The 20,504-nt window shown below is 32.6% G+C and overlaps 1 long non-coding RNA gene across 1 annotated transcript in view; it reads right to left on the minus strand.

The window, feature by feature from the left end:
- The window catches only part of LOC116467377 (uncharacterized), a 229,613-nt gene extending 209,798 nt beyond the window's left edge, over positions 1-19,815 (minus strand). Inside the window, exon 1 of the long non-coding RNA XR_004247780.2 lies at positions 19,583-19,815. This is a non-coding gene — a long non-coding RNA (uncharacterized LOC116467377). The remainder of the gene's footprint in view (positions 1-19,582) is intronic.
- Positions 19,816-20,504: the final 689 nt, after the last annotated feature.

Raw genomic sequence — 20,504 nt, forward strand, 5'->3', positions numbered from 1 at the left:
ATATAGATATCTATCTACATAGAGATAGATGTATATGTATGTGTGTGTGTATATATATGTATATATATATAGAGAGAGAGAGAGGGAGAGAGAGAACATGTTAGAATAGGGAAAATATAGACTAAAATAAAAACAACAATACAAACTTGTGAAACAATCTGAAATATTTGAACTTCAGTTACTTGATAACATTAAAGAATTAATGCTAATTTTTAAGTTTGAAATGATTTTGTGCTTGCTTTTAAAAATAACTTTTTATCTTAGAGAGCCTCACTAAAATACTTGTGGGTGAAATAATATGATGTAGAGTTTTGTTATAATTTTAGATTCTGGGGGTGCATGTGCCTGATTGTTATATGAGTATTACATGCTTAATGGTGGGGTTAAGCTTCTAGTGTACATGTCACCCAAATATTGGACACTGTAGCCAACAAGTAATGTTTCAACCCTCCCTTCCCTCCCAACCTCCCCTCTTTGGAGTCCTCAGAGTAGATTTTCTCCATCTCCATGTCCATGTGTACCCTTTGTTTAACTCCCACTTATAAGTGAGAACATACAATACTTGATTTCTTCTGTGTTAGTTCAGTTAGGATAATGGCCTCCTGCCCCATCCTTATGGTTGCAAATGACGTGATTTTGTTCTTTTATTGTGGCTGCATAGAATTCATGGTGTATATGTACCATATTTTCTATATCCAATAAGTTGTTGGTGGACCCTGTTGGTTCCATGACATTGCTAGTGTAAACAGTGCTGCCATAAACATATGAGTGTGGTTGTCCTTTTGATATTAATGATTCCATTTCCTTTGGGATGTGGTATATTTAGCTTAATATAATTTGGTAGTTGAATTGGCAGGGTAATAAATGAAAGAATGAGTTACGAAACTTATGAAAGTTATTCCAGGCCATGAGTTAAGGGTACATGTTCAAAATTTTTCACAAAAATGAAAAAATATGTTTACCTCACTAAAAGTAAATATTGCTTGATAATGATGATCTATGGTAATTTCAATCTAGTTTAATTAATGATGTATCTGATTAACATGCTAAAACTGAAACTGCTTATGACAAGGTTCTTTGGTACAAATAAAGGATTTATATAAGTAGTCACAGTTTTTAGTGCTTCAGATTTCATTGTTCACATATCGAACACACCTTTTTACGTGCCTTATTTTTTTCCTTTGTTGGTCTGTTTACTCTTAATTCCTCCTCTTAAAATAGCCAAAGAAGCTATTGATGCCTTTAGACTATAACTGGAGAACTTTTACTACCAACACTTCAAGACATAAGTTGAAACCACGGATTTGTACTTAAGTAAAACAAGAAAATGCAACATTTTTTTAAACTTACATTCATTTAATTAAGAATTCATGGGATCCTTAGCGTGCCTAGAATTTACTAGTACAGAAATGCAAAGTTGGTTTCCTTTGTATTACTTAATTTTTGACACAGTTTCCAGAAATGTTTTCAGGTGAAAGTGAAAACGTTCTATGTGCAAATAATTAATATTAAAGTTTCACTTCAATGCAAAAGATTTAAATATTTTTTCCTAGCTTAATTCAATAATAGCTTATTTGCCCACTTCACCTTGATATAATCTCTTTGATGCAATAAATTAAAATTAATATGAATCAATATATTATAGTAGTAAACACAATTAGCAACTACTTATTTTGATGATTACACATATTCTCTGGCAGTAATGTATGTTCAAATTTGGAATATTGTTTTAATTTTTAGAAGGTCATATGCTAGATACAAAATCCTCAAATTAATCACGTATTTTGCAGCAACATGGATACAGCTGGAGACCATTATCCTAAGCAAAGTAAAGCAGAAGCAGAAAACCAAATACCACATGTTCTCACTCATAACTGGGAGCTAAAATATTCTACACAAAGAGTAGAATAATAGACACTGGGGACTACTAGAGGAGAGGGAGGGGACAAGGGTTGAACAATTACCGCTTGGCTACTATGCTCACTATCTGCATGGCAAGATCAATTGTACTCCTAATCTCATCTCACACATTATACCCATGAAACAAACCTGCAATGTACCTCTTGAATCTAAAATAAAAGCTGAAATTTTAAAAAACCTTCAAAATTATAAAAGGGAATTAAATATAGCATTTCAGAAATATTTTGCCCTGTAATTATCTAATTTTTATAGAAGTAATTGTTGCTTGGATTCATGGTAAGACAGTGATATCCATGTTGGGAAATATACTCTTAACCCATTGATAATAATTTTTAAAAGACAAGCAAGACTAATGTTACAACCCCCATCTCAGTGGAGGTTAAGCCTTTTACATGGGAATTGGGGAAGTGGCATGATTCAGTCCAGACCACTTGCTTATCCATTTTAATGTTATGTATTGTTTGAATTCTTAACTTACCAAAAAAGCATATATAAATACTATAATCTTTCAACTCATATTAATAGGACTAAATCTGAACTATATTGAAATTAGAATGATCGTTTTTGCCTATTGTTTTCTAACATCTACGGCCATTAAAAATGGTGAAGAAAGTCTTATTTTCACTTCCTTCTGAAATATCACAACCTCCTTATAGAGCAAAATTCTTTTTTTTTTCCAAAGTTTTTCTCTGAAATTGAAGTATTTCTGGGGACAAAGCTGCTAGATTATATTACTCTATGACTTGCAAAGCTAAGGAATTATCCTCTTTGTCTTTTCAGTAAATTGTGCAGCCAAAATATTACCACTCACTAAGTAAATGTTAGTCATTTCATCAGAAAAATAAATGGCTTTTTAAAATCCATGTGTTTAAAAACAAATATTTAAGCATTTATATAATTGTTCACATTCGAATCTCCTGCAAATTAATAAAATGCATGTTTCACTATTTCAGCAGTTTTGTTTTATATCATATATTTAAAGATGTGCTCGCTATGCTTATAAATTTTTAAATCTCCTGAGAATTTTCTGATTTAATTTTTTTCTATCACAGCCAAGATAATAAAAGATGTATGTTAACCATCACTTATTCCTCTCCACCCCCACACAGACATACAGACACACACATAAATATAATTGAACAGGTACATGCACATATTCATGTTCTATTTTCGTTACCTCAAAAATCATTGGAAAATACTTTTAATAATTAGAGGTTTATTGGAGATTTACTTTTAATTCACAGTCTTTGTGAAATTAGTGTATTTTTCCATATTAGTTGCACTATGAATACATAATGTACCACATTTTATATATTTATTTTTGTATATAGAACATGAGCTCTCTAAAGGTGTAATCTTATCTTTGTTGATTTGATTTCTTTCTGAAAATTGACAATGAACCTTACACATGTTAAGGGATTAGTAAGTGATTGTTAAATATGTAAAGGATTTATAGAATTTAATTTTCAAAAATATAAACACAGATAAGCAGTGTTATTTGGTAAAGTATATACTAGAAATCAAAAGACATAAATAAAGACTGAGAATATAGTTTTTAAATAAAACTATGGGGTTTTGAAAATAAACCTAAGAGCTTTATGTTAAATTCAGATGAAAGAAAATTTCCACGATACATACTCTTCCAAGTTAGGTAAAGTACGTACAGAATTTTAGGAATATTAGGTCAGAATGAATAACATTTATTATTATTTAAGTAACTTATTTTTTAGCATATCTTGAATTTGACCAGTGGATATACCCGAGTGTATGTAATATAATAATTTATTCAAATTTATTTGTTTAACTGACATAAAATTGTATGTAGTTATCATGTATAACATTATATTTTGAAGTATACATACATTGTGAAATTCTTAAATCTAGGCTATTAACAAATATATTACCTCACAGTTATATTTTTGTGATAAGAACATTTAACATCCCCTCTCTTTACAACTTTCAAGAATACAATATATTGTCATTGAATATCGTTACTATGCTGAATAGCAGATCTTTTGAACTTATTTATTCCCCTTCTCTAACTGTAAATATGCATTATTTGACCAACAATGTATTATTTAATGCAACGCTCCCCCGAACTGCCCCAGTGTCTGGCAACCACCATTCTACTCCTCTATAAGATCAGCTTTTTCAGATTCCACATATGAATGATACCAACCATTATTTGTCTCTCTGTGCCTGGCTTATTTCACTTGACATAATGTCTTCCAGATTCACCCATGGTGTTGCAAATGGCAGGATTTCTTTCTTTTATGGTTAAATAATATTTCATTGTATATACCATATTTTATTTATCCATTCGCCTGTTGGTGGACACTAAGATTGCTTCCATATCTTAATCACTGTGAATAATGTTGCAATAAACATGGGAGTGCAAATATCTTTTTGAAATACTGATTTCATTTCCTTTGGCTATAAACTCAGCATTGGGAATGCTGGATCATATAGGAGATCTATTTTTAATTTTTTGACAAACCTCCACACTTTTTTCATAATGGTTTTACCAATTTATATTCCCACAAAGAAGGGTTCCCTTTTTTCCATATTTTTACCAGTACTTGTTATCTTTTTTCTTTTTGGTAATAGTCATTTCAACAGGTATGAGGTAATATCTTATTGTTGTTTTGATGAGCATTTTCCTGATGTTTAGCAATGCTAAGCCTCTTTTTCATATAACTGCTAGTCATCTTCATGTCTTCTTTTGAAAAATGTCTATTCAGATCTTTTGTCCAGTTTTAAAACTGGGTTTTTTTTTACTTGCTATTGAGTTGTTTGGATTCCTCATATATTTTAGATTGATTGACCTCTTATCAGATGGTGTGCAAATATTTTCTCCCATTCTATAGATTGTCTATTCACTCCAGTGACTGTTTCCTTTGCTGTGCAAAGAAAATGTACCCAGTGTATTAACCTTTGCTAATTTGACTGCAATATTTTAGATTAACAACACTAATTGACTTGCTTACTGATTATGCTTTCCCCTAAAGTGTAAATGTCTTTATATAGTCTGCATGTGTTGGCAGACCTCCAACTTTTATTTTGTATAACACAATCAGAATCATATTTCTAAAGCAAACAAATACATTTCAAAGTATTATATTTTAGGAAAACATTCAACAGACTACCCTATAACTTCCTAAAAATTCAGAAACTCTGGAAGGCCAAGAGCTGAGCACTTTAGAGTCACCTATTGCTCACAGCAGACAAAGAATGGCCTCTTCCAGTAATTGTTCTAACAGCTGCCAGGTTAGTCTTTTAAGCTGGCACAGAGTGGCTTAAATTCTCAGCTACAACCTGCCTCATCAACCAATCAGGAAGTATAATGGCTATATATTTTTAAAGCGTTTCTCCTGGCAGGAACCCTCTTGATGATTCAAAGAAGTCTTGGGCTGCAACAGCTACAACTACTGTGGCCCCAGACTCTTCCTCATCAATGTGACCAAGCTTTGAGGACTGTTCTATTCTGTATTCTGCAAGAATATGGCTGGAAAAATAGAGAATAATATTTGTAAAAGCAAAATAAAAACAAACACACAAATCCTTTCACTTGAGTTTTAGAAAATAGCAAGGAATAGGTAAAATAAACTTAGGGATTGTGTCTAAACATGCTATCTGAATATTATCCCAACACGTAACCTTCATATATATAATAAAGCAAGTAAATATTATATCAATATCTCAATTCCAAAAATGCAGTAAAATCTGAATTATTGGATATTCTTATAGCAAAAAGTATCAATGTTTAGACACACTAATTGTTATTTAAAATGATAAACAGATATATAAAAATCATAATCTTCATCTGAACTTAATTCAAAAAATAATTGAGCTGCTAGAAGACACAAAATTAGTACAACATAATTGTTACCATCAAGGAAATTACATATTAGTGAGAGCACATGAAGAGTTTATTTTCATACATGAGGTAAGTGTCTTTTGAATTTGATGGCAAAAAAAAAAAATTAGTGTTCAGGATGACATTCATGGTAAGTGCATTTTATTATGCTCTGATATTTTATAATTTTATATTCCACCTATGGCATATACATATATACACACATATATGTGTGGCATATACCTATATACACACATATATGTGTGGCATATAGATATCTGTATGGTATATAAATATGTGTATATATACCATAGGTGGAATATAAAATACATATATGTATGTTATATACATATATATACTATATATGAAATATAAATATATATATTTCTTATCTGAATTCACTCTGTTTATATTCATATGTGTTTGTGTGTGTATAAAAACTATGCCATCCATCTGCACAACTGGCTATGAGAATGAAGTTATACAGCTTTCTGACATGTGAAAAGTAGTATATGTAAGCCAAATGCACCAAAATTAATCTTTTTGACATCAAACATAACACCCATGGCCAAAATATTTTCTTCAAAAGAAGTATTCTTTTCTTATATTTGACTTTCAAAGTCATATTCATTGCTTCAAAATTGCACTTTAACAATAGTTTTTTTTTTTAACCTGTACTGTATTTTCAGTACAGGTACTTATAAAATGAATTAAATAACATAATTCAAACTTAGTAAGTTTGTGTGCTTTAAAAACAAATTCTGGAACTACAGAATTCATTCAAATGACACAAGCAAAAATAAATGTGTATAAAGATTAGATAGACAGATGATAGATACATGATAGATAGATTTAAAACAGCAGACAAAACAATAACATTTCTCTTATATACTGACAAGAACAATAAATAATGCAGCTGAGTAATAATTTGAATTAATGAATATGCATATATACTATTCTATACACAGGATAAATTAATTAACTTACATTAGAGCTTACTATCCTTAATAACTTAAATTGACCCTCCTAGTTTTTCCATTAAAGTAAACTTCACTCTAACTGACATGAGATGGTATCTCATTGTGCTTTTGATTTGCATTTCCCTAATGACCAGTGATGATGAGCTTTTTTTTAATACGTTTGTTGGCCGCATAAATATCTTCTTTTGAGAACCATTTGACCCAGCAATCCCATTACGAGGTATATATCCAAAGGATTAGAAATCATTCTACTATAAAGACACATGCACATATATACTTATTGCAGCATTATTCACAATAGCAAAGACTTGGAACCAACCCAAATGCCCATCAATGATAGACTGGATAAAGAAAATGTGGCACGTATACACCATATAATGTTATGCAGCCATGAAAAATGATGAGTTCATGTCCTTTGCAAGGACATGGATGAAGCTGCAAACCATAATTCTCAGCAAACTAACACAGTAACAGAAAACCAAACACCTAATGTTCTCAGGCATAAGTGACAGTTGAACAATGAGAACACATGGACACAGGGAGGGGAACATCACACACTGGGGCCTGTGGGGAGTTGGGGCCTAGGGGAGGGATAGCATTAGGAGAAACACCTAATGTAGATGACGGGTTGATGAGTGCAGCCTACCACCATGGCACGTGTATACCTATGTAACAAACCTGCACATTCTGCACATGTATCACAGAACTTAAAGTACAATACAAAAAAAAGTACATTTTCAAAACTAAATATTGATTGTTGTGTTGCCAACATTTTAAACATAGCCAAATTATATCTTCATCATGAAGACAGTTGTAAGAATTGCTTATAATTTCTCTTTAGTGTATAAAAATGTGTCACACTCAAACTTAATTTCCCATGCAATTTCAATAAACTTTGTAAAGGATTCATGACTTTGTAAACCCAAGATACAAAAGTGTAGTTTCTCCTCTATTCTGTCCTCCAGATCTTTTAGAACAATGTTAATGCATGAGTTTCACAAAATTCATCATTAGGAAGTGCTGTCTGGCAAGCACTCTCATTTTTTTTATTCCAGTAGCCAAAAGGAGCTCTAGAAATCTGCAAGCCAGCAACAGTTTAATCTTATGGTGGACTCTTGATGCTATAAATCCATAACTAAGCAGGGGCGGCTGAAAATGAATGCAACTTTTCTTGAATAATGCTTATTCTGGAAAAAGAAACTGTCTGATAAGATCATATGTTGTTTTTCCAACTGCTTCTTTACCAAATAGATTCAAACTATATTGACACCTGTAACAACTAATAATATAGAGGCAAAACAATAATAGTGGCTAAAATTGATTTAGCACCTACAATGTGCTAGAAAGTGTGTTATGTATTTTGCATGAACTATCTCAACTAATCCTCTCACAAAAGTAGGTTTTAATATTTTAAACATATTTTAGATGAGGAAACAAAGATATTTATTTCAATAAATAACATTTTAAATCTACTAAGAGGCAGAAATAGGATTGACATCCTAAGGAACATTTGCACATACCTATGTTTTTAATCACTGCACTATCTGTGCAAAAGTCCATACAGTAAAAAGCAATGAAACAATCAAAAGGACTTATACTACTATGTTTGAAACTATTGTATTTCCATAAAGAATTATTGAATTAAAAAATGCAATAAAATATAATTTTTAGTTTCAGTCACTTTTCCCAAACAATGATTTGAAAGAAAAAACACTATATACTTTAGACATGTATTCAACTTCCTTATATAAGCACCTTTCTAGAATGCCATTTAGAAGAAAGAGTCTGCCTTTTAATTGTCTTCTGTTAAAATATTATCAAGTTCACCAAAATAATCCAAAATAAGGGGGCCTTACATGCATTATTTGATATTGGATATGTACAGGTGAGTCCACTAATCAAAGTAAGGACAGCCTAAGCATAATTAACATGCATGAATTAATGTTTGTGTAAACAAATGTGTAAGGCACTTTAATCTCTGAGAAACTGCATCTCCATAAAGCTGATCAACATATCTGCTTGATTTTTTTCCCTCAGTGAATACACATGGCAAGACTAAAACTTAACAGCTTACCTATTGCTCACTTTGTACAAGAAAATTTTTCAATAATCCAAGCTGAATTTATTATGATAATCCATTCCGTATCAGAAGGTCTTATGCAAATGACATGGAATGCTGCCAAAACATAGCAAGGGACCCGAGGTAGTGTTTTATTTTTATTATTGTGCTTTTCAGAGTAAGTTAAGTTAACGTAGCTACACACTTTCCTTCAGTGTGAGGTACACTGACCAAGGAAGCAGAAAATTGGAAGATCTTTCCAATTCGCCAGTAACTATTTACAGGAGTGGCAGTTTAGTTAAAGAATTTACACTGTCTGTTTCCTTTTAATTAGAGTGTAGTATTCCATGATCTCTATGGGCCCTGCCACTTCTAAAATTCAAAGCAACTTGGTTTCCATTTTTCTTCATCATTTCTCATACCAACAAGGCCAAAACATAGTAAAAAATTAACATTTGAAAAAGCTTCTAAGGATTTTTACTCTGGGAAGTGATTTAAAAATCATTTAAGTTAATCTTCAATAATTCACTAAGTGTTGGGAATCAGATTTTTATATTCAGGGACTATTGATGTGCCAATTGATACAATTAAAAACCAATACATTTTCAAATGGGCTCCTTTATTCAACCATAAAGTTGAATAGATATCTAACATGAGCTAATTTACTTACCTCCATTTGGACCTCACCTAAACTATTACAGAAACAGAGATTTCAAATCTCATTTACAAATTTTCAGAACTATTTTTAAAAGAACATTAAGGTTTTTTTTTTTGCAAAAAGGAATGCAAAATGTGGATTACTAGTTATCTCTATTGACATATAGACCATATGGTTAAATATTTTCAACATAGTAATCATTGATCTTGAAAACACCTAATAATAAATTGGAATAGATTATCTCAAATTGAAAACTTTATTTGCAAACGTTGCCTACTTTTTGTATTAGTCTGCTCAGCTATATTACACAATTGAGAAGAAAATTCAGTCTATTCATTTTATCAAGTATAAATGGAGACAGAAAATACCTGTTCACACGTGCATTCCTCTAGTCATGCATGCCCTCACACACTCACTTCCACCCAGTACTGCTTTGTGGGTTTGGCTTTTGCTGCAGTTCCTGAAATCCTAAATGTTATGTACCAGCTGCCAGCAGGTGTCTGCAGGTGTTTGCCTACAAGAAGTTCATTGACAGTTTATTGCAGGAAGAATACTTTCTCTGGCAGTGGAAATTAGCTGCAAAAACACTGCAGGCCAAGTAATGTTTTAAGTACAATGATGCTTCATGTACTGTGAATGCATAATTATTTGTTATCAGTCAGGCCAAGATTAATCACTCTTGTGTGATATTTTTCCCATGGAAAAAAATAGTTATCAAATTCTAGTTTCCACAGTCATTGTCAGTGTACTGGAAGGACTGCAGCTGTACTAGGAGTCTCATGGACATTTAACTTCTGACAGCTGTGAATGCTTCTTTGTGAATGCAGACATTGCTCTTTGACTCAGAGTTTCTGGAAGAGCTCCAAGATGCATTCTCAAGTGCCCCTGCAGCTCTCTGAGTGCATATTAGGAGAAGGTGATCAGAAACGTCACGAATTGCTAACGTGGAGAGATACTTGTATTTTCTTTTACTACACATGTATTTATTTCAACCTGGATATAAATAGATGAGGTGATAGTCAGTGATGAACCTAATACTTACAAACTTTCAGTATTTGGAGATTCATGATTATGTCAAATCTTTTCATATATGATTATACTTTTATTGAGGAAATACTGATATGCACCAACACTCAATTTTTTTTGAGTTTTGTGGAGATTCATGCCTAGTATTCATAACAAAATTGGACTACATGACATCAATGCTCCAGGAGATTGTCAGAAGTTTAAAAATAAAAAGTAAAATTTAGCTATTTATAGGGTTTATTAGTCATTTGTGATTAATATTACCATAGGTTATTTTTTAATTACTGAGGAACTTAATTATGGGATTATCTTTTTTTTTTTTTTTTTTTTGAGACGGAGTCTCGCTCTGTCGCCCAGGCTGGAGTGCAGTGGCGCAATCTCGGCTCACTGCAAGCTCCGCCTCCCGGGTTCACGCCTTTCTCCTGCCTCAGCCTCTCCGAGTAGCTGGGACCACAGGCGCCCGCCACCACGCCCGGGATTATCTTAACACATGTATACCTTTGAAAAAAATAGAAAATATGTCACAAAATTTGCAATTTAAAATTATTTACATAACATATTTATGTTAGAAAGGACTATGAGGTTATGTCCCCAAACTTAATCATGAAAGGGATTCCCCTTCAAATAAACCATATTTGCATTTTACTATTGATATTTTAGGAGATGTATAATGCTTGTTTTAGCATTTGGGTGATTAAATATAAAACTGTTAATAGTCAAAAACTGAAAGATAAGAAAAATATGTCATAGAAGAGACATTTTCCACTTAAGGAAAAAGCATGCTCTATGTATACAAGCAAGTGTTGTTTTATTAACCGTATATATTTGAATTACTCTAACAATAATTTCTGGTAGTTAATAATATCCTTGATATTCCACAGCCTATTTATAAATATATTTCATGATCAGTTTAAAATCTAATTTATTATTATAATAATTAAAAGAGCAATAGTCTATATTAATATTTTGAAATGTATTTTCACTGTTTCATTTCTCAAAATATATCTGACATGATAGAAATTATGAATCACTTATAAAGTATCCTTATGGAGACTAATTACTGAAAATCAATGTATCTTTTTTTGTTTAAAGTGAGAACAAATTTCAAAGTTATTAATTTGAACTAACATAGGTAAGGCAAATAGACACTGAGAGTTTGTGTAATTCATAGCATAGTCTGCTATCTACTGTCTGTATGAAATATGGAATATCACCAACTACCTTGAAACTCAGCATTTCATCTGTAAGTAATAATAACACCTATGAAGTCATTATAATAAAAATATGAGACAATTTAGATAAAATGCCTGGTAATAGTAAATGATTGTATGTATGTATGTGTACATTTTATTTACCTTCGACTTTGAATTATAAATAAAGTGTGCATTGCCTGTGAATGCTTGTGTTAACCGTAGCTGAAGAAAGTCACATTATGCCAGGTGCGGTGGCTCACGCCTATAATCCCGGCTCTTTGGGAGGCCAAGGTGGGAGGATTATGAGGTCAGGAGTTCGAGACCAGCATGGCCAACATGGTGAAACCCCGTCTATACTAAAAATACAAAAATTACCCGGGCATGGTGTCACATACCTGTAATCCCAATTACTCGGGAGGCTGAGACAGGAGAATTGCTTGAACCTGGGAGGTGGAGGTTGCAGTGAGCTGAGATCACACCACTGCACTCCAGCCTGGTGGACAGAGCAAGACTTCATCTCAGAAATCATAAAAAATCATCACATTACATATCAAAAAATCCAGTCAAATGGAATCCTATTATGAGGGACAAATGAATTTAAGCCTGCCTTTCTCTATGTAATACATTACTACTAAATGCTACCATATCTATGCTATAGTGAAATATTTTTAAATATGAAAATTCTTAGATATCATGAATAAGTGGTAGTGTAATTGTTTAAAGTCTGTTTGTATAGCAGTCGCTACTCATATAATATAGCAGTTGAAGACCTAGATTGACTTTAGAATGAATCATGCATCTCATACTGGTGATTTAAATCAAAATTGGTTATTTGTTCATTGCAAATTATAATAGTCAATTAAAATTGCAGCATACATCATAGCATGCTCTATGAGAATAACTATAAATTTAGTGTCACTATAAAAATCTTCATTAGATTGATGGAATATTTTTAATCGCAGAATAAAAATGCATGATCTAATATTAAACAAAAACTGAGCTGGCACAGGTGTGTTTTTCAGAGGTAACTTTTCATGAATTTACCATCCAATTACCAATATTTGTTTAAATAAATATAACTAGTAGAATAAAATGGGCTGGGCGCTGTGGCTCATGTCTGTAATCCCAACATTTTGGGAGGCCGAGGCAGGTGGATTACAAGATCAGGAGATCGAGACCATCCTGGCTAACACAGTGAAACCCCGTCTCTACTAAAAATACAAAAAAAAAAAAAAAATTAGCTGGCCATGGTGGCACGCGCTTCTATTCTCAGCCATTTGGGAGGCTGGGGCAGGAGAATCTCTTGAACCCGGGAGGCAAACGTTACAGTGAGCCGAGATCACGACACTGCCCTGCAGCCTGGGCGACAGAGCAAGACTCCATCTCAAAAAAAAAAAAAAAAAAAAAAGAATAACTTAAAATCTGTAAGTAAAGATTAATAATAATTATTTTTTAAAAAACTCTTTTTGAAAGACAGGATCTCATTCTCTCTTCCATGCCAGATCATAGCTCGCTGCAACCTAAAACTCTTGGACTCAAGGCATCCTCCTACTACAGCCTCCTGAAAAGCTAAAACTACAGGTGCACACCACCACACTCAACTACTTTTATTTTTATTTTTCTACAGATGGGGTTTTGCTATGTTGCCCAAGCTGGTCTTGAACTCCTGGCCTCAAGAAACCCTCCCACCTTGACCTCCCAAAGTGCTGGGATTAGAGGAGTGAGCCACCATGCCTGGACCAGATTAATAAGTATATTATATTTTCCAAGGAGTTTACATTTTAATATTTATTATTTGATTAACCAGTGTGATAGTTATATAGTCAATTGAAGACATAGCACATTAACTTTGTCATTTACCCAGAGGAAATGTTTTCATTAATGCAGAGGCTCAAATGATACGAAGCCAGAACCAAGAATGAATTCAAGGTCTTCGAGAAACACTTTACTGATGGCGAGACCTGGTGGTTTCCTAATTATTTTGGACTTAAACCTTTAAGCAATGTGTGATTTCTTTGAAGTTATATTGGTTTTGTCTATGGAAGAAGCATATTGTTGGAAATAAAGGCCACTAATATAACTAATATTTTAGATAGATTGATGAAAAACAAAATCTAACCTTAAAAAATTATAACTTCTGAATGGGACTTATTACCAAGACATTATGTCTTTGTATCAGATTTATAAATGTCATTTTATTAAAGCAGGTTTATTGAGCTTTTCATGGAAATTACAGACCATATTAGCATTCTATAAATTAATTATAATTTGCTGTTCAAACTCTGCCCACTCCAATTGTAGAAAAAGCCACTAAACTTTAAAATCATGTTTTCGTATTAAAATAGATGGAATATAAACATTCAAGTGCAGTTTTTTTAGTCTTTTTTTGCACACAAAACTTATCCTAGATAATTCCTGAAGCAAAATACCAATTTAGTATTTTCTTTTCCAGTTCTACTAACATCCCACTGTGTGATCTAGAGAAAAGTACTTTAGAGAGTACTTTGCCATGCATAAAAAGGCACTTATCTTCTAATAAAATTCTATTGATTTAAAATAATGTACCTTTCTTTCTTTATAGAGGTATAATAAGGGTGTAATGAAGAATTTTGAAGTGCTTGTAAAGTGCCTTGAAATCTTTAAAATAATAGTAGAGGCCTTCAATTGAATGCAATTAGAAAGACTTGAATAGAGACCCTAAACAGAATGCAAATCAGGCCTCTTGCCAAATGTGAATCATAATTGTCCTTATTTATTGAGGGTGTCATAATCACCATCATTGCTTATGAGTGCAGCTGTTCATATTGATTGAATTTCCAAGGTATCCCAGAAATTGCACAAGAAACACAGTTTCAATCCTCTAGGAATTTATATTCTAGACCTGCACTGTCCAATATGGTAGCCACTAGCCACAGGTGGCTATTTAAATTTAAATCAATCAAATTTAAATAACCAATAAAATTTTAGTTCCTTTGCCATATCATCCACATTTCATTTTTTAAAGCTACCTCCTACAGAAAGGTATCATTCATATTTCAATTGCTCAATAGCCTTATGTGGCCAATGGCTATCATATTGGATTGCACAGATAAAGTTAATTTCCATTATCACAGAAAATTCTATTGAACAGCCTCTTGTAGATGCTTGGTGCACATATGCCACAATAAATATTATTCGAGAATACAATTTATGCATTTTGATAGAGACTTTTGATAGAGAAAATAGATAATCTACAAAAAGTCAAACATCTCTGTAAGCATTCTGATATGAATCAACTATTTTCATCTCAAATACAAGAGATAGGATCTAGCACATTTTAGGTGCTAAATAAATATTAGTTCAATTAATAAATTCATAAATGAACAAGTATTTTGTGTATACAAAGAGATTTCTGGAGCTCATTTTTCTTGCTATTGAAGGGATACCATATACAATTTTCAAAATAAGGAATGATAATGTAGTCTGGAAGAAAAAAACACATTAAGCAAGAAATAGAACATTGTGCAGATCAAGTGCTTGGTAATGCAAGGAAATGTTTAGATGAGCAGTCTTCATTGTTAGAAAGAATAAGAAAGATTTTTTTCAGATGGAGAAAGGACTTACAGAGAATTCTCTAGAACAGTAGGTAAAAGAAAAATGAAAAGATAAAAGGGCAGCGGAAACCAAAGCGTTGGAGTTGTGAAAAAGGCTGATTCATTTTGAGAGGATAAAGAGATTATGAGAGTCTTCTGTTGAATGAAGGATTCCAGTTGGCAAAGTTGAATGTAGTAAAATCAATTTAGATATTTTTCATTAGCAATGATTCTTCTGAAATTGTTGTAATTTAACTGTGTTTTAGGATAATTAATTGTTTTTCTCTGTAAAAAAAAAAAAAAAAAAAAAAAAAAGAAATAACCCAGAAAATACAGGCATAACATACTGCCTGTTTAGACTTATTTTCTAAAAAATGACTAGAGATGTGTGAGAACCAAGGACCAATGGGTCCCAAGAGACAAATCATAGCACTAATAGAGAGTTACATAGAAAAGCTAATCTGATTACATTATGAAACTGCTTCATTTCCAGTGGAATGTGTGCATTTCAATGCTAGTATAAGCCAGATGGCAGTAGCCTTTGTTCTAACAGGGTCTGATGATAGTTTGTATATTTAAAATGTCACAACCACACACTCACTTTTCTTCAGTAAACAGTAAAGAACAGCTGCTGACAACTTCAAGTGCAATCACTTATCTTCTCTACAGAGTCATTTTGATCTTCCTCTTCACTCACCAGAGTATCAAATAAAACTAATGTTCCCAGTACACAGCATGGTTCTGAATGTGTGAAGATAACAAAGCTAGCTTCTACTAATTACCATTCCATTATCTGATACTGGTAGCTAGAATTGAATGTCACATATGAGTAATGCTGAGAAAATATTGTAACTAATTAATTGACACTCATATTTAGAAATGTATTCAGTGTCTCCAGTGATAATAATGTGTCATGAAAAATAAAACCATTTCAGAACTATGGGATAGAGATGAATTTAAGGAAATCATCTTGAACTCTTCCTAGGCTCTTAAATCACCCTTCCAAATATCCTTATTTTTCAAGTGCACATTTTTATAAATTTTTATTGGGAATGTGTATGCAAAATTGAACAAACTGTAGTAGAAACAAAAACAGTAAAAAACAAAAATAGTAAAAATAAAAGAGCATAGGATAAAAAATAAATTCCCATTCTATTTAAGATGCCAGTCTTCTTCCAAAAGGTAACCACTATTATTAGATTTGTGTGTATTAATTTCTTTCCAGAAAAAATGTCTGCCTCTCACATATTATAGGTAATGTTATATATACTCCTAATAATGGCAAAACCGTATTCCTATACAAACTATTGTTTAAAGTAGAAGAGTGTTCTAAGGTATAGAAGGATGTTTATGACTTTTCAGTGAGTCAGATATTTAACTTGTTCTTATTCATTTTCAAATGCAAGCATCTGTTACAAATATCTTCTGACATAGTGTTTTATATATCTTACTTTGGCACACCTGAAGGCTACTTTCTGAAAAAGTAGTGTTCCAAAGATATATTTTTGTAGATATTTCCAATTGGTTATCCAAAAAGGGTATTTTTGTATGTAATTACATAAAAAAATATCTGAGTGTATGTGCAAGGAACTGCATGAGGCAAGGAAGAAAATTGGCTATTTTTTGTATATTCTTTTGTAATGCCTCTGAGAGTCTATTTCTAAGGCTATGAATAATTAAGTCTGTAAGTGAATAAATAATTTCAGCAAAATTAGATTTGCTGGCCATTTTTAATTTGATAAATATAACTGCATGATGTTTGTTTTTAATTTTAAATGTATTAGACAAAATGTCAAAGACAAATGCTGTATAGTTATTTAATTTAGCAATTTCATAGAGACACAATCATAAATGGTGACTCATTATTTTCCTCCAGGAGAAACTTTTATTTTCTCCTTTTAGATATGTGATATACATATAACATATATTATATATAATTATATATATGAATGTGATATATATATAATTTCAATTTCAAAAACTTTAAAGATATATGCCCTTTAACTTAGACTTGAAAAATGTGTCATTTATTAAATTGAGTTGAACAGACTTCTTAGCCATTACTATGGAGGAATAGAAACTTAGCATTAGAATTCCATAATCTTAACTCACCGGTTAGGCTAACAACAACAACAAAAAAATTGCAAGCTCTACTGGCTTTAGATGTTGATCAATACTTACGAAGTCATGCAATGATTAATAAAGAATTTCCTTGTTTATAATCCTCATTAGGTTGTTTCTTAAAGCACCATAATTCTTGACTAAGCATTTTAATATTATAATGATAACACACAGTGATACACAAATATGATAAGGGTTACCTTAAGAAATGTACTTAATATAAGAATCCCTCCTGTGTTCATAAAGCACTAAAATAATAATTCTAGAAACTAATAAATATAAATTTACAAAAATATATGGTATTTTTAAGTGGCAAGTATGCTACTTACATTTTAAATTTAAATTTAAATTTGCAGGTATCTAATTATGGCCATAATTGATAATGACAATTATATTTACAATATAAATGCCAAATATATTTCCCTACATGATATGCATTTATGATGATACCCTCTCAATAGATAATTCTAATATAAAAAAATATATTTGCAAACATTTGGACAAATGTGACTTTCACATCCAACTCCATCAAATAATGTTTAATATTAATAGACTTAATTCTGGGGAGATATATTTGATCAATCATTTAATTTTACAATGGCCAAATGTATCTATGTGATGAAGTGCATACATCTGAATGCTGTCTGAAAGCCTGTATACACATATGACCATATGTTGCTTAGTATAGACTAGAACATAGATACATTTGTTCATGTGGGTAAAAGTTTTGGCTCATATTTGATCACTCTTACGTAATTCACTTATAAATTTTCTAAGCAATAGTCAACATTCAATGCAGATAAAGAAACAGATTAATAACTGAGGCTTTTCCTTATATCTGTGATGCTTTCCCTCTTGTGTTCTTCTGTTCTGAACTGTTCATGTCACAGTATTTTCTAAAATTTCATTCTCTTGCAGAGCATCTTATAGAGACACCTAGTGGCAAAAGGTAATGGTGGCTTCCAGGACCATCCTTAATGTTGAGTTAATGGCAGAAAGTTTTCATCATTTACTTATTTGAACCACAAGAGGTAAACTAGATTATTAGCATAAGTGTTTCTAACAAAACTGTAACCTAAACTAATTCCAAACATATTTAATACTTCTTAGTTGAATATTTACTTTAATTAGAACAATAAATATTTAAAGTAAAAATAATACAAAACCATGAATTAAACTTTGATATTGAATGCAATTATGAAGATTTAGGACAGTGATAACATATAACAGCTTTATTTCAGCTATTTTGAAAAAATCAATATTTCTATTAAGACAATTTAGGACCTTTCAGAACTTCTACAAAGTTAATCAATATTGAAAATTATGTTTCTGATAGGACTCAATATTTATATTCCAAAGGCTTCTGGCTGTAATTCCTATATAATTTTAAATTTAAATATTACATTTTCATTTTGAAAATATAAAAGTAATTTTACACTTAAAAATAAATTTTCTGAAATGTTTATATAATGTTAAAAGTTAATGACTAAATAAAAAATACAGAAATAAGCCTTTTGCGGATGAAGTGTAAGTTATATTTGTTTATGCAATGTATCTATAGCTAGTGGCTATCATTCCTAGGTCAAATGTTTCTAAATTTAATGAAATGTTCATTACAAGATTTTGTTTTTATTATCTGAAATTACATATTATTTCTTTCCTTCCTCTCCCTTGAATATAACCCACACTTAAACAAAATCGTTTCCAAATAGTTTATGGTACAAAGTAAATATATATATATATATTCACACAACATATACAGGGGAAAGTTCAAAAAAGATTGCAATACCTCAGGAGACTGCAATGTTCATCACCTGAGATATATATACGTCTCAGAACATAGACATATTATCAGACTCTATATTAATATTAAACATATGATTAGCCAGATTATAACACAGTATTATCCCAAATATTACTAAGGATAAAACAATATCAATAATAATTAAGACGTAATTAATTCCAAAATAAAGTGGGTAAAATACATTTACATGGAGAAACTAACTACACAGTTATCAAAGGAACAGGCACATGTGTACTCATCCTACGCTGGGTCACTTACTATGATCAACTTTTCTCCTATAGCTGGGATGAACGGTCTAATATTACAAATATTGAAAACATGTCTTATGAATGTAAAGACCACTTTTTGGGGATGGAAGTGTCTGGTTTCACGGAAAGACCCAAGAATACTTACTGTAGAGATGACTCTAGTGGAGTTTAGCAGATGACTCTTCAAGAAACTCGCTTTCTATCGATATTGCATTTACTTAGGGGTTTTCCAGCTTTTTAGTACACACCAAACGTATTCGCAAACATTCCCTCTGAAAGTCTTTCACATTCCCTTGTGTTGCCTAGACACACCTATAAAACGTAATTCTATTAAAAAGATAAAAGAAAAGTAGCCCCCTTGTTTGCAGCTAGGAGGAACCACTCCCTTTTCCAGGATCCTTAACAGTATGTACACGAGACAGCAGCATTCTAAATAGCAGGAGGAAGGCAGATGATCAGCACAGGGCTGGAATCATCTGTTCCTGACCACCAGCAAGTCTGGCACTGCCGGGGTTATTGCCACTCCTCCCTTTCCCAATCAGAGAATTGCACAGTCCCACGCTCGCATTACGCACATGGTCCAAGACTCCTCTCTCTCCTACGAATGTGACATCCAAGGGGGCCCCGCTTGCGCCGCCCTAGCCCAGGGACGCCTTCGCCCTCGGCTGCCATCTATCGGCCACCGAGTGCCCGCTTCGCCCTGGGCCCATCATGTCTGCTGCAGCTTGGCTCGCACCAGAGGCGCGACAATAAACAAGTGCACTGGACTGGGCCATGCACCCGCTCCGGAGCAGCTGTCTCAGAGACCCGGCGTTGCTTACCGCGTTGCCACCTCCTCGGCGCCCGGGAGGAAGACGCGACTTTCTCGGAGTTTTTTTTTAGAGCCACCGGGCTGCCAGGACAAGCCACAGGCATAGAACGACGCGGTTCCTGCCCGCCCCCCCTTCCCCCAGAAACCCCAAAGGATGTCGGTGATAGAGAGTTCCAAATAATGACGGTTGTGCGCCGCATCTGGGGAAGGGATACAGAAAAAAACCCTGCAAACACCGTGAGGATGAAACTGCCAA

This window comes from Hylobates moloch, unplaced genomic scaffold (assembly GCF_009828535.3).
Source record: "Hylobates moloch isolate HMO894 unplaced genomic scaffold, HMol_V3 SCAFFOLD_4, whole genome shotgun sequence".
Taxonomy (NCBI): Eukaryota; Metazoa; Chordata; class Mammalia; order Primates; family Hylobatidae; genus Hylobates; species Hylobates moloch.